Genomic DNA, 14,092 nt, shown 5'->3' on the forward strand with positions numbered 1-14,092 from the left:
GCTCAGACATCGACCTGCTCAAAAGAGACTTCCCTTAACACTGAGAAGACTTAACAACAACAACGACCTGCTTACAGGACAGGGCTCCCTGCATTGCCCTTTGATTGTGAGGTGAAACAAGAGGACGCTCCACATCCTGACTTCAATGTAGGATATGCAGATTCCAGGATCTTTAATATAGAAACATGATACCAACAACAGAGACTGTGTGAAAAATAAAAGTGTGTTGGCACTACAGACAATGTCTTGGATTGGATGATCTAGCTTGCCTGGAGCCTAGAGTTGGTGTTATGCCAGGAAGCTTCAGGAGTAGGGTCTCTTTGTATTTAGGCCAAGGTTATTCCTTTCCATGCCCCTCATATTTTGGTGGGCCTATGCAAACAACAATTGCCACTCTAACACCGTTTTTACTGTGCTCCTTTGACTCTAATCCTTAAAAAAAAAACACTTAAAATTTGAGGTTAACTTAAGCTAATATTCATGTACATGGAAATGTAAAAAAATACTATGCCTGTAATGTTTAAGGAGTTACATAAGTTTTATGGCTTTAGATTGCCTTGTGTGCTGTTAAGAAATATTATAATGTGTTACAATCTGGGGGCTTGAGGGACAAAGTAATTGTACATGGGTTCTGTTTTATGTATCTTAATGTTCTTTGGCTGAAAGTTCAAAGTTAAGATATCAGCAAGGGGACTTCCTCTGAGAATTATGTTATGGGTGATTGTCCTTCCACTGTAACTTTACCTTGTCCTCTTTCTTTGCATCTTTGTTCTCATAATTCAAAATAAAAAAATAAAAAAAAAAGTCCCCATGTCTCTTCCTCACTGTCTATAAACTCCACTTTCTCCATCTCCCTCTGGGATCCTCATCTTTAAGAGAAGTGTTTAAGGCTTTGTTTTCTTTGGTTTTGTCTTCTGCTTCATCTTATTTTAGATACTTTAATAAATATCCAGACTCTTCAACAAAAGCTTGGTTAAATTAGTATTGGACACGCATCATGTGTTCTTCTTTTGTTTTAGTCGATATTCCTTTTCACTTCCTTTTTAGAAGGGCCCAAGTAGAGTAAACAAATTAAAAAGTTATAGAAATTGTTATAAAGAAGCTCAGTTGTGCATGTGACCAACATCAAAACATAGTTTCTGGCCTTTTCAAGAAATAGTTTCCCCTTTCTGCCTTTCTCTTTAAACAACACCTCCAGAAAATTATCCAGATTTAGGATGTTATTTCCTTTCTTCCCTTATCATTTTTCCACCAAAAATAAAATTATTAATCACTAAAATATAATTAAGTTTAATTAGGTATAGAACACCATAAAACAAAAATTTATTATAGCATATTATTTTGTATTAATTATGTCAATAACTTGTGAATTTAGTTTTTTTTTAAAAGTGCCTGTGTATTTTCAGCTTTCATAGTTGTATTGTATTCTATCACTTAATATGTATATAGTCCCTATTCTTGGAAAGGAAATATTGTTTCTGGGCTGGAGTGATAAAACAAATAAGACACTTGCCTTCTATGTGGCAAAATCAAATTTAATTACAGGATTTCAGATGGTCAGGAGGAATTACCAGGAGGAATCTCTGTGCACTACTGGGTGTGCCTATCCCTTCCATATTATTTTTGGTTTGGTAACATTACAAATAAAACAAAGAAATTTCTCATATATTACTGGACTATTTGTGTATCATTAGCTTTATCATATATTACTGAATTATTTGGGGGGATTTCTTTTAAGGAATATACTTAGGTATGCATTTGCCAAGTCAAAGGAATGTATGCTTAGATTTTTAATATATTAGGTTGATCTATTTTAGAGTTATTTTACTATGTATATAGCCAACAGCTATACTTATAAATAAATGTTTATCCATATCCAGCAGTTTGTGATAGAACATTATTTTGTAAAATATATGGACAAACTGTTGATGTTTAACAGTAAAATAAAGTCGCATTTGAACCTGAAATTACTACCTATTTCCTCAGTATTCAGAACTTCTCATCCAAAAACACCATGTTAGATCCAAAAAATAATATAAATAATTTAAATAGCATATGATTAATTTAGTTATTATTATTATTTTTTTTTGGTTTTTGGGCCACACCCTGTGATGCTCAGGGGTTACTCCTGGCTATGTGCTCAGAAGTTGCTCCTGGCTTCTTGGGGGACCATATGGGACGCCGGGGGATCGAACCGCGGTCCATCCTAGGCTAGCGCAGGCAAGGCAGGCACCTTACCTCCAGCGCCACCGCCCGGCCCCTAATTTAGTTATTATTAATAATTATGATGGAATATTTAAATTTTAGTTTCCAAGATGACTATCATGTTCCTTACTAAAGCTTTTTTGGTAGCTATTGGTTTGGTTTAACTTTAGGAGCAAAAAGGTCAGACCCAGCTTTCCTCTGGACTTATTCATGGCTTTATCACCTTTTCTTTTGGGGGGGGTTGTTTTGTTTTGTTTTTGGGCCCCACCCATTGACACTCAGGGGTTACTCCTGGCTATACGCTCAGAAATCGCTCCTGGCTTGGGGGGACCATATGGAATGCCAGGGGATTGAACCATGGTCCGTCCTAGGCTAGTGTTTGCAAAGCAAATGCATACCTCTAGCGCCACCACTCTGGCCCCAGGGATCACTCTTAGCTGCTCAGGGGACCATATGGATTGACAAAGATTAAACCTGGCTTGATCACATACAAGACAAGTGCTCTATCTACCACTATCTCTACCATTCCCCAAATTGCTATAATTGAAAAGTTGCATATGGCTTCACATTCAATTATAAAATATAAAGAAATCAAACAAGCAAAAATAAGTTAAAAATCTTATAAGTACAAAATAGATATTAGCAAAAGGAAAGAAGAGAAACAGAAGTTGATTATTTTAGGTAGGGTGGAAATTAAAAACTAGATTTTTGTTAGTAAGTATATTTATAAATATCAATTTTATTTTGGTTACATGAAATGTAAATGCTATAAACTAATCTTACTTCAATAAAAGAAGATTCTTTAATTCATTATGATTTTTAATATTATGATATATTTGAACACTTGATGTTACAGGTTTATTTCTAAATATAACTAAATACAATTACATGTCAAAATGTAATTTATACCTACTCTCATAACTAATACTTGCCTATTTAAAATATATGGAGTACAGTATTGTTGTTATGTTTTACTTCCTTTTTCCCTTTCTTCTCTGAAATTAATATTTATAGCCTCTAGAAGGACTCCTCCCATTTTTTGCTTGTTTGAATTTTTCCCTATTTTACCTTTTTTCTTCCTTCAAACTGAACCATATATCTTGAACCATCTTGTTCCACCTCACAAATTAAGGGGGGATATTGAAGGGTACCAAGACCAAAGAGTCTTATGAACATTAAGTAGAAATAAAAGATGACCAGACTTAAACACCAAACCGAAAGCTAATGACAACAAAATCGATACCCAATCTACAACAAACTAGATACACCTGGGGCCACTTATACTAGCAGCCAGGGGGTGAAGAAGGGTGATATGGGATGCATGCTGGGGACAGGTGTGGAGGGAGGACCACATTGGTGATTGGGATTCTCCTGATTCAATGTCACTATGTACCTAAAATATTACTGTGAAAGACTTGTAATCCACTTTGGTCAAAATAAAAATTATTATAAACATTGGAGTACATACTTTCCAAACTATCTGAATATTTCTTTCATTTAGTTCTTTTTAATAAAATTTGTTTTAATTTAATTTAATTTAATTTCTCCTAATTTCTTCTGTCTCTTTTTTTTTTTTTGTGGTTTTTGGGTCACACCCGGCAGTGCTCAGGGGTTACTCCTGGCTCCATGCTCAGAAATTGCTCCTGGCAGGCACGGGGGACCATATGGGATGCCAGGATTTGAACCGATGACCTCCTGCATGAAAGGCAAACACCTTACCTCCATGCTATCTCTCCGGCCCCGTGTCTCTTTTTTCTATTGTTATATAGATATCTGTCTATCTGGATTTCTTTAGCTAATAAATTTTGTTTTGGTTTCATAGAATTAATAATTTTGACTCTATTTCATAAAATGTATCAAATGACTTGGTGTTTTTAAAAGATTTTTTTCTGATCATATACTTTTGGTTTAACTTTATTCCTTTTCTTATTTCAGGCATTTTCTCAAATGAAGGTCAGTTATGAACAGTTGAGCGAACCAGTTGCCTATTATACTTCAGTTTAGATGAATACCTGTAAGTGATCATATTTTGGGAGAATCCTGAGGAGATAAAAAAACATTACCCTGGCATTCTAGTGTGGAGTAGTTGTATGAGAAGTAATAAAGCATCCTGTGTGGAGGTGATCTTGGACATTGGTGGTAATATGTAGAGGTACCTTTACACCAATTCTATAAATATAACATAGCATAAATACATTACACTAATTACAATCAATTATTAAAAAAGAGAAATTACTGTGGTAGTCTAGCTTCTTGTTTTTCTATTTTTCATTAAATCAAATATAAATGTTTTACACTTGAAAACTCACTAATTATTTTATTGACCTCATTGAACTGTTCAAAGGCAGACTGATTTCATTGTTCAATATTTCAAGTCATAGTCACCCTTTCTTTTTCCTCACAGTAGAAAGTTCTCATTTATTAATTTATATTTCATGAGTTTATTTGATTTTCTGTTTCTCTATCTTTGTGATATAATGTTCTTAAAAATTATTATATTTCAAAAAGACCTCAAGAGGGACAAGAGAAAGTTTTTACTATCCATATTTTTACTATCCATATTTTGTCGGATGTCAATTTTAAGGTTTTAAAATTGCAGCACATAAAACTGTTATGATTACAAATGCTTCTATTCATGTGAATATGTTACTGGAAATTTGCTTTATGTTTATGTTTTCTCTTTTTTTGGGGGGGCCACATCCAGCTGCACAGGGGTTACGGTACTTCTGATATTTGTTTTCAATTTCCTTGCAAATTCCATTGCATATCTATTGTTAAATGCCTTGAGCTGATAAAAAGGCCACATAAATTGCTATTTTTGGACTTTCTAGTTTCTGCCTCTTCAGTTACATAAAAAAAACAATTATTACTAATAAAGCTAAAGTAGACATAAAAAGGGAAAAAACTTGGTAACACTCCTACCATTTGCATGATCAAACTTAAATTTAGTTTAGTATTAATATTGATTGTGCTGCTGATATAGAATATGATAAGTGCATAATCTCTTTGTAAATATGCATATTCATAAGAGAAATACAATTTTACATATGTAGTGAAGATTTATGGCTACAAATGATTCAACTGAGACAATTATTTAATTACTTTTAAATTAAATAATTTTTTTTTTGGTTTTTGGGCCGCACCCAGTGAGGCTCAGGGGTTATTCCTAGCTATGTGCTCAGAAATTGCTCCTGGCTTGGGGGACCATATGGGATGCTAGGTATAGAACTGCAGTCCATCCTAGGCTAGTGCATGCAAGGCAGACGTCTGCCTTACTACTTGCACCACTGCTCCAGCCCCTAAATATTATTTATAATCGTAATTTTATGACAATTGTTGAGGGCTAAGCTAGTTTCCTTTGTTTTTAGATGCCACAACTTGAAAGTTGAAATTATAGTGTATATGCTTATCTTAGAGATTAAAACTGGGAAATCTTCAAAAATTACCTAAGAATATATGCCTAAAAATTATTTTTAGAAAAGTAAATTTAGTTTTATCCTTGGAAAAAATTGATTTTGATGTAATATGCAATATAATTTTTGTTCTATATTCTTTTTTTTTTTTTTTTTTGGTTTTTGGGCCACACCCTGTGACGCTCAGGGGTTACTCCTGGCTGTGCGCTCAGAAGTTGCTCCTGGCTTCTTGGGGGACCATATGGGATGCCGGGGGATCGAACCGCGGTCCGTCCTAGGCTAGCGCAGGCAAGGCAGGCACCTTACCTCCAGCGCCACCGCCCGGCCCCATAATTTTTGTTCTATATTCTTATACAATCAAGATAGGGATTATTAACTAAGTAGTTTTTAACTTTATTTAATATACTCAGAACAAATTTCTGTTATCTCAAAATTTATATTTTCTATAGAAACATGCCTCAATAGTATGGTGAATCATGATTGTGCCATTTTTCTTATTATCTAAACTGCTTAGACTAAACTTTTAGGGATTATTTTATGAAGTAAATTTATAAATAAAAAACCTAGAATTTTCAAATATATATTAAGAAAAATGTATAGTATTAGTTGTCTCTTTTTTTTTAATCATTTAAGGGTTTGTATCATCCAGAAAAAAATGACAGTACTATGTATTTATATTTTCCTATGTTCATTTGGTTGTTTCTGGAGGGTGCTATTGCTTTAACTTTTTGGTTTTATCCTAAAGATATATTAGCATATAAATACTATAAACACATTAAAATTGTGAAAGCTCATTCTAAAATAAATATTACTAATAATAGCTTTGATATTTAGCAATTTGTTTAGAGATTCCTCCATACATCACCATAGAGGAAAAACTTAAACATTACAGGTGGTATATTCTAGACTCATTGCAAAAGATGATAAAATAAATATTTAATGTAAACAAAATAAATAAAACAAAATAATTTTTCCCAGTGAATATATATTAATAGAAAACATGAGTACAAATAAGACTTTAAAATTTATTATTTGTCTAATATCCACCTTTCCTCCCCAATGTAATCTAGAAACATAACTACTGAGTAGACACATATCTTTTAGTTATAGACTATATTTTATAGTCTTTATTACAATAGTTATGTTATTTGCTCTAATTAGTATGAATGAATTCTATAACAATAATGTATAAAACATCTGCATTTATGGATAAGGAAAATATCTTCTTGCAATTGCAGACTAAACATATGAGGGAAAAACTCATCAAAAACCATTAGGAGAGTTTAAAAAATTCTAAAATAAGAATATATATTTAAATGTCTGAAAAAGTATGAAGATCAGCTATTTGATATTTTGCCATTAAAAATTCAACTAAATTGGGTGAGAGCTGTGGCACAGAGGTAGGGCTTTTGCCTTGCACACTGCTGACCTAAGACAAACCGTGGTTCTTTTCCCCAGAGTCCCATGTGGTCCCCAAGCCAAGAACAATTTCTGAGCGCATAGCCAGGAGTAACTCCTGAGCATTACCAGGTGTGGCTGAAAAACAAAAAACAACAACAAAAAAATCACCTAAATGATCAAAATGTTAGCACTTTAAAGTTCTTGAAATACTAGTATACAGAAAAGAGTGCCAAACTAAAATCCAGACAAAACTCTTGAGATTAAAAAAAAATCACTATCCTTTGGAATCTCAAAGATTATTTGTATTTGTATCATAAGGTACACAGCAAATAAACAAATAACAGAAATGTAGCTCTATTCTTATCAACTTAGTTCCCAAATGAAATAAAATTAATTTACTGCTATTAATATAATATAATCTATCTATAATCTATCATATAATTAAGACAAAAAGGAAATGTGCACACAAAAGAATGCTCCAGATATTAATTATCCAGGAGATGCAAATCAAAACAAAAATGAGGTATCATTTCACACCACAGAGAATGATACACATCGCAAAGAATGTGCCAGGAAAAGGTTCTTCCATTCACTGCTGTGGGAATGCTATCTAGTCCATTCTTTCTGGAAAGCAATATGGCTATTCCTTAAAATACTGAAAGTTAAGCTTCCTTAGGCCCCGCCCTCCCAAAATAAACAAAAACATTATATTGAAGTTTGTTTTTTTGTTTTGTTTTTGGGTCACACCCGTTGACTCTCAGGTTACTCCTGGCTATGCTCTCAGATATCGTTCCTGGGTTGGGGGGACCATATGGAATGCTGTGGGATCTAACCAACGTCTGTCCTGGGCTAGTGGTTGCAAGGCAGACACCTTACTTCTAGCGCCATCGCTCCGGCCCCTGGAATTACTAGTAATAGTTAAAATAACCATATTATATATACTAAAGGGATGAAATAATATAATAAAATCTTAAATAATACTAGTCAGAAAAATAAAAATACTTATAGCTCCATCGTGGTGTTAGTAGATAACGCATAACTGTAGGAATAAAAATATGAGTAATAGAAAGAAATATGAAAATTTAATCATAGAATTTTTAAATAATGATACATATAGGATAAAGAATAATGTCTAAATAAAGTGATAGTTAAATGCTCAAAGGGGTAGAGGGTGATATATAAGATGTAATATTTGAAGACATGTAGGCCAACAATTTTCAAAATGGATCAAATAAAACAGTTTACAAATTCAAGGAATTTTACAAATCTGCAATATACAAGAGAAAATATATCAGGCATATTATAGTAAATAAAATGAAAAATTTAAAAATAGTTATATCTCTGTATTTTTATGATGTAACGAGAGCTTGATGAAGTATGAAAAGAAACTGAATTTTGGTTTAGTTCCATTTCTTGTCTTGGCAACATAACAACATAATTTGACTGTGCTTGTGATAAATGTATTTTGTTCTTTTTCTTCATTTTTCTTATGGGGGTCACACACTAAAATACTCTTGTCTCTGTACTCTGGTGATGTTCAGGAGACCACATGGATGACAGGGGTCAAACGTGGGTCAACTACATGCATGCTGTGCAAACGCCTTACCCTTTGCATTCTCTCTAGCCTCTGATAATTGCATTTTAAACAACTACATATGGGGCCAGATAGATACTACAATGGATCGGACACTTGCCTTGCATACTCTTAACCCAAGTTTGCTCCCCAGAAATTCATTTTGTCCATTGAACACTGCCAGTAGTAATTCCTGAGTTTAGAGCCAAAAATAAGCCCTGAGTATCAATGTATATGATCCTCAAACTACTATTACCAAGTTTGGATCCAGTTGATTTTTAAAAATAAATTTATTTTATTAAAACAATTGTAATCTACAGAGTCCTTCATAGTTGATTTTTAGATATACAATTTTAGATATTCAGGGCCCTTCCCACCACTAGTGTCAACCTCCCTCCACCAATGGACCCAGATTGATTCAGTTGATTTTAATATATAATGCTCATTCAATTGTTAAAGCAATTTTGAACTTCTTGAAATTTTGAATTATGAGATTTATTCTATTACTATAAAATAATATTAAGTTACTACTACTAAAATAAACAATAACAGGTGTACTCATAATAAATATGTTGCCCAAAGAGAAAATATATGTTATGATTGATGAGCATTCAACAGAAAAATTGGATACTCCCCACAAAAATATTTTTCAAATATTGAAAAAATAATTTCTAATTTGGTAGGCAACATCCAATTAATGTACCTGTCAAAATAGTAAATAGAAGAAAATTTTAAAACAAATCAAAACTGAGAGACTATATAATTTATATTAAATTTTCATTGAAAAGTAAAGAGAAAGGAGATTCTTCATAAAGAGATACTTTCATAGCAGATTTATTCATTAGAATTATTTTATTTTTAGTATGGCGTGTGATAGTATTGATGAAAAAATTTATTTACTGAGATTTTTGCATAATATAGTATCTGATATTGTGATTTTTTGCTTATTTTATATGGAAAGTTTTTACTTAGTTTTGGTTTCTAGGACCTCTATCTCTTTACATTCATCAAATATATTATTGTCTATTTAGTTTGAAGAAAATTACTGTTAGTTTATATCCTACACTCTTTCACTATATTTGTTTTTAAATAGTGAATACTTTTGAGATTTACTTAAGCATATCTGTTTTAGAAGCAGTTTAAACTTTTCTATGAGTCCCTTCCAAAAATTTAATTAGAATGCCCTTCGTTTGCAAAAAAATTAACACTTCTATATTATATAATTATTTAATCAATGCCCATAGGATTATAAGAAGTTTCTCAAATTCCTTCAGTCAGTTTTACACTATAATAATCACTTTTAGTTTTAAAGCAATTATAATTTCCTGGATACCATCTAAAATTGAACCTTGCAAGTGTGTATAAAAAGATATTTTATTTTATTTGTATTTACTCATTCATAATGTATCCCAAGTATTAAACTCATCTCATTTTATGTTAAAGGCGAGTATGCTATTAATGAGTCACATTCCTAGTCCTGGAACATAGTTATTCTTAACAGAAATACTCTTATTAAGTTTTCATATTTTGTCCTATCTGACTTTTCTTCCATGTGAGTTAAATGTGATTTATTTTATTTTATACTAGAGATAGACAGGGCATCTTTTACAAGTAAATTTTAGTAATCTATCTGTATGTTGAAAAATTCTCAGAAGCTTCTTTGAAGAGTTTTCATACCATCTCTTTCTACTCTGGAGAGTCACACTAAGTACATGCCAGACAATAATATGCATGACATATTTGTCAAAATTGTGTACATATTTTCTTCCTCAATGTTTTAATGCCTCAACATTTTAGCTTTTTTATTGTAATTTACTTTTTTACTTTCTTATTCTTTTAAAATGGTGCCTACCCTGCTGTTAGATGGCACACTGATTATTTTCTTTTCATTCATTTGTCATTTGCAGCTGTTCTTTTTGGTGGTTTTAACTCTGGCACTATTGTTTCTAGCTTTATGTTCCCTAAAGATATTTATAAGCATTCTTCCTTAAAAAAAAAGGTAAGCCTTACTGGTTTCTGATCATGATCAAAGTGTCTGTAGACTCTGTGATAATGTGTTTCAGCTCTTACTATATTGTTGAACTTCTTTGAGTTTGTTATGTTCCATCTGAGGCTAAGCAATGTCTTACTAATTACACAACAAGCCTCTTGAAAGAGTACTAAAGATTCCATTCTCCTGAGAAACAATTAATTAAACTAAGTTTGTGTATATATAATATATAAAATAATATATAAATAAGTATGTGTATATATACATAGTTAAGGTATTTGAGACTTTTATAGAATTTTGATATCTATGGTGATATTCTTTAAATCAATAGGTATTGGAATGTAGTCTTCAAATTAAAAACTTAATCTGAAAGGTCTACATCATGATGAGAACAATTTAAGATAAAATAGATTTACTTAGGAACTATGAGACTGATAAAAGAGAGAAGGAGGATAAAGAACCCCAAAACACTTCAAGTTTGGATTCAGTTTATTTCAATGTATAATGCTCCTTTAATTATTAAAGCAATTTGGAACTTCTATAAATTTTGATTATGATATATATACTATAATAGTTAACTTATTAAGTGCTATTTATAAAGAAATAATAGATACATTTGTAAGTTATAATAAAAAGTATAAATACAGAGATTGAAGTTTCATTCTAGGTTTCTATTTCTTTCTCTCTTTTTTTTTGGTTTTTTGTTTTTGGGTCACACTCAGTGGAGCTGAGGGTAAAAGGGTTAAATAGGGAGAAATAAAGATCAAGGGTGAGAGACTGAAGTGATAGAAAAGGATTTGTAAAGTGGCAAGTGGGGGTAGGGGAGAGGAAGAATATATATATATATATATATAACAGGTGGACAATATATACCATAGGAAGAATATATATATATATATATATATATATATAACAGGTGGACAATATATACCATAGACAGACATTATGTACATTACAGACAGACATTAGATAGACATATATGTGGCCAACACATACACTCACACACATAGACAATGGTTAGATTGTGTAGTGTGCATTCTTAAAACAATCGTAGTTTTCAAGTCTAGAAAACTAAGTGATAGCATTATGAGCACTGTAAAGGGAGTCTACACCATGCAGTATTGTCTAGTGGGTCTTAAACATCCAGCTTCCTTTTCTGAAAGCAAACTAAAAGTATGAGCATTATGATAAAATGATTACCTCAAATTAAAATAAATTGTAGTAACATACTCAATGAGTGAGCACTGTAGCAGGAGTCCTTGGCATGTAGTTTTGTATTCCAATAATATCTGTGGACATATACATTAGATTCTATTAGCACACATAATCAAATAAAAAATTAATAGACTATTTATCAACACATTATCTTAATGAGCACTCTTTAGAGTCTAATATAACATAGCAATACAATGGAAAACTAAGGTGATCAACCTAAATCTTCAAAAACAGATTTAGTTACAAAAAAAGATAAAGTTATGTGCTTGTTTCGGCAGCACATAAACTAAAATTAAAATGATACAGAGAAAATTAGCATGGCCCCTGCATAAGGATGACATGCAAATTTGTGAAGCATTCCATATTAAAAATAAAAAAGATAAAGTTTCTTCTGAGGAAACTGAGGACCTCAAGGGAGACCTGTCCTGTGCTCTTTGTCTTTTCTGAATCCTTGAAGCTCTCCTCAGAGCCCTGGGAAGCAAACCCCCCCAAAACTGCATTCTGAAGCTACACAGTGAGCAAGTGAGTGAGTAAGAAATGGCTGACTGTGGGGACTGCCAGGTGAAGTGCTGATTGCTTCACCTGCAGAGTCTCTGCCTTGCTGTGCTTCTTCTGAGGAACCTGAGGACCTGAAGGGAGCCCTTTCCTATGCTTCTCTGTCTTTTCTGAATCCCTGAAGCTCTCCTCAGAGCTCTGGGAAGGAAACCCCCCAAAAACTACATTCTGAAGCTACCCAGTGAGCAAGTGAGTGAGTAAGAAATGGCTGACTTTACAAGCCCAGAAAGGGGAAGCCGCTGAACTCTGCTGAATCAGATGCCAGCACCCCTATCTGCCTGTCTTCTGTGCTGTGCTCCATCTTCGGCCTAATTTCATCCTGTGTTTGGCTCATCTGCAGACAGATCGCCTTCCCTGGAGACTTCCCTGGAGGTGAGCTTACATGCCCAGAAAAGGGAAACCACTGAACTCTGCTGGAACTCAGATGCCAGCACCCTTATCTGCCTGTCTTCTGTGCTGTGCTCCATTTTCGGCCTGATTTCATTCTGTGTGTGGCTCCTTGGCAGATGGCTCACCTTCACTGGAGCCTTCCCTGGAGGTGAGTTTACAAGCCCAGAATGGGTGGAGCCAGAGGAGCACAGCCACTCCACTTCGCTTCCCGACCTTGCACATCATTTAGCCAATGAATACAACCACAACACGTAGAAAAACCCACAATACAAGTGTGACAATGGGGAAACAATGCAGGCCAATGCCAGACATAGAGAATGACGATGGCAACTCTGATGACTTGAACATGAACAACCAACTAGTCAGTCTCTCAGATAAGGAGTTTAGAGTCACAATATGGAAGATATTCAAAGAATTCAAAAAAAGTATAGAAAAGAACACAAATAAGAATCAAGAGAATATGAAGATAGAAATAAGAAAACTTCAAACTGAAATTTCAGGTCAAATAACAGGTCTGAAAAACTCAGTAGATGAATTGAAGAAAAACATGGTAGAGCTTTCCCATGGGTTAACAGCAGCTGAGGATAGAATTAGTACACTGGAAGATGAGATGAATAACAATTCCATACAGCAGAAGAAATTGGAAAAAAGCCTTAAAGCAAATGATCAAACAATGGAAAAATTACTCAAAGAATGGGAACAGATGAAAATAGAAGTCTATGATAAGCTCAACAGAAACAAATTAAAAATCATTGGAGTCCCAGAGACCCAGGAAGAAAATCTCCAGGAAGAATCAATGGTCAAGAACAGCATTAAAGAGAAACTACCAGAGCTAATGAATACATGCAATCAAATCCTGCATGCCCGAAGAGTACAAACTAAAAGAGACCTTAGAAAAAACACCCCAAGACACATCCTAGTCAAAGTGACAAATTCCACATATAGAGATAGAATTCTGAAAACAACAAGATCGAAAAGAGAAATTACATTCAATGGAACATCCTTGAGATTTACTGCAGACCTGTCACTGGAAACACTCAAGCCAGAAGGCAGTGGTGGGACATAGTGACAAAGCTCAATGAAATAAATGCTTCGCCTAGAATACTGCACCCAGCAAAACTCACTTTCAGGTATGAAGGAACAATACATGGTTTCACAGACAAACAACAGCTCAGAAACTTTACAGACTCAACACCATTCTTAAAAGAAAAACTGAGTGACCTACTTTTAGACAAGACACACCAAATTTTGATATAAAGATGTCACTAACTCCCAGGACAATTCTTTCTCTCAATGTCAATGTACTAAATGCACCAGTTCAGAGACACAGAGTGGCTAAATGGATCAAAA

General features: G+C 33.4%; 1 non-coding gene across 1 annotated transcript; it reads left to right on the top strand.

The window, feature by feature from the left end:
• Window positions 1–12,059: 12,059 nt before the first annotated feature.
• On the top strand, window positions 12,060–12,166 carry LOC126026944 (U6 spliceosomal RNA). Its single transcript, XR_007502132.1, has one exon. It is a non-coding gene; the product is annotated as a U6 spliceosomal RNA (small nuclear RNA).
• Window positions 12,167–14,092: the final 1,926 nt, after the last annotated feature.

This window comes from Suncus etruscus, chromosome 1, assembly GCF_024139225.1.
Source record: "Suncus etruscus isolate mSunEtr1 chromosome 1, mSunEtr1.pri.cur, whole genome shotgun sequence".
Classification (NCBI taxonomy): domain Eukaryota; kingdom Metazoa; phylum Chordata; class Mammalia; order Eulipotyphla; family Soricidae; genus Suncus; species Suncus etruscus.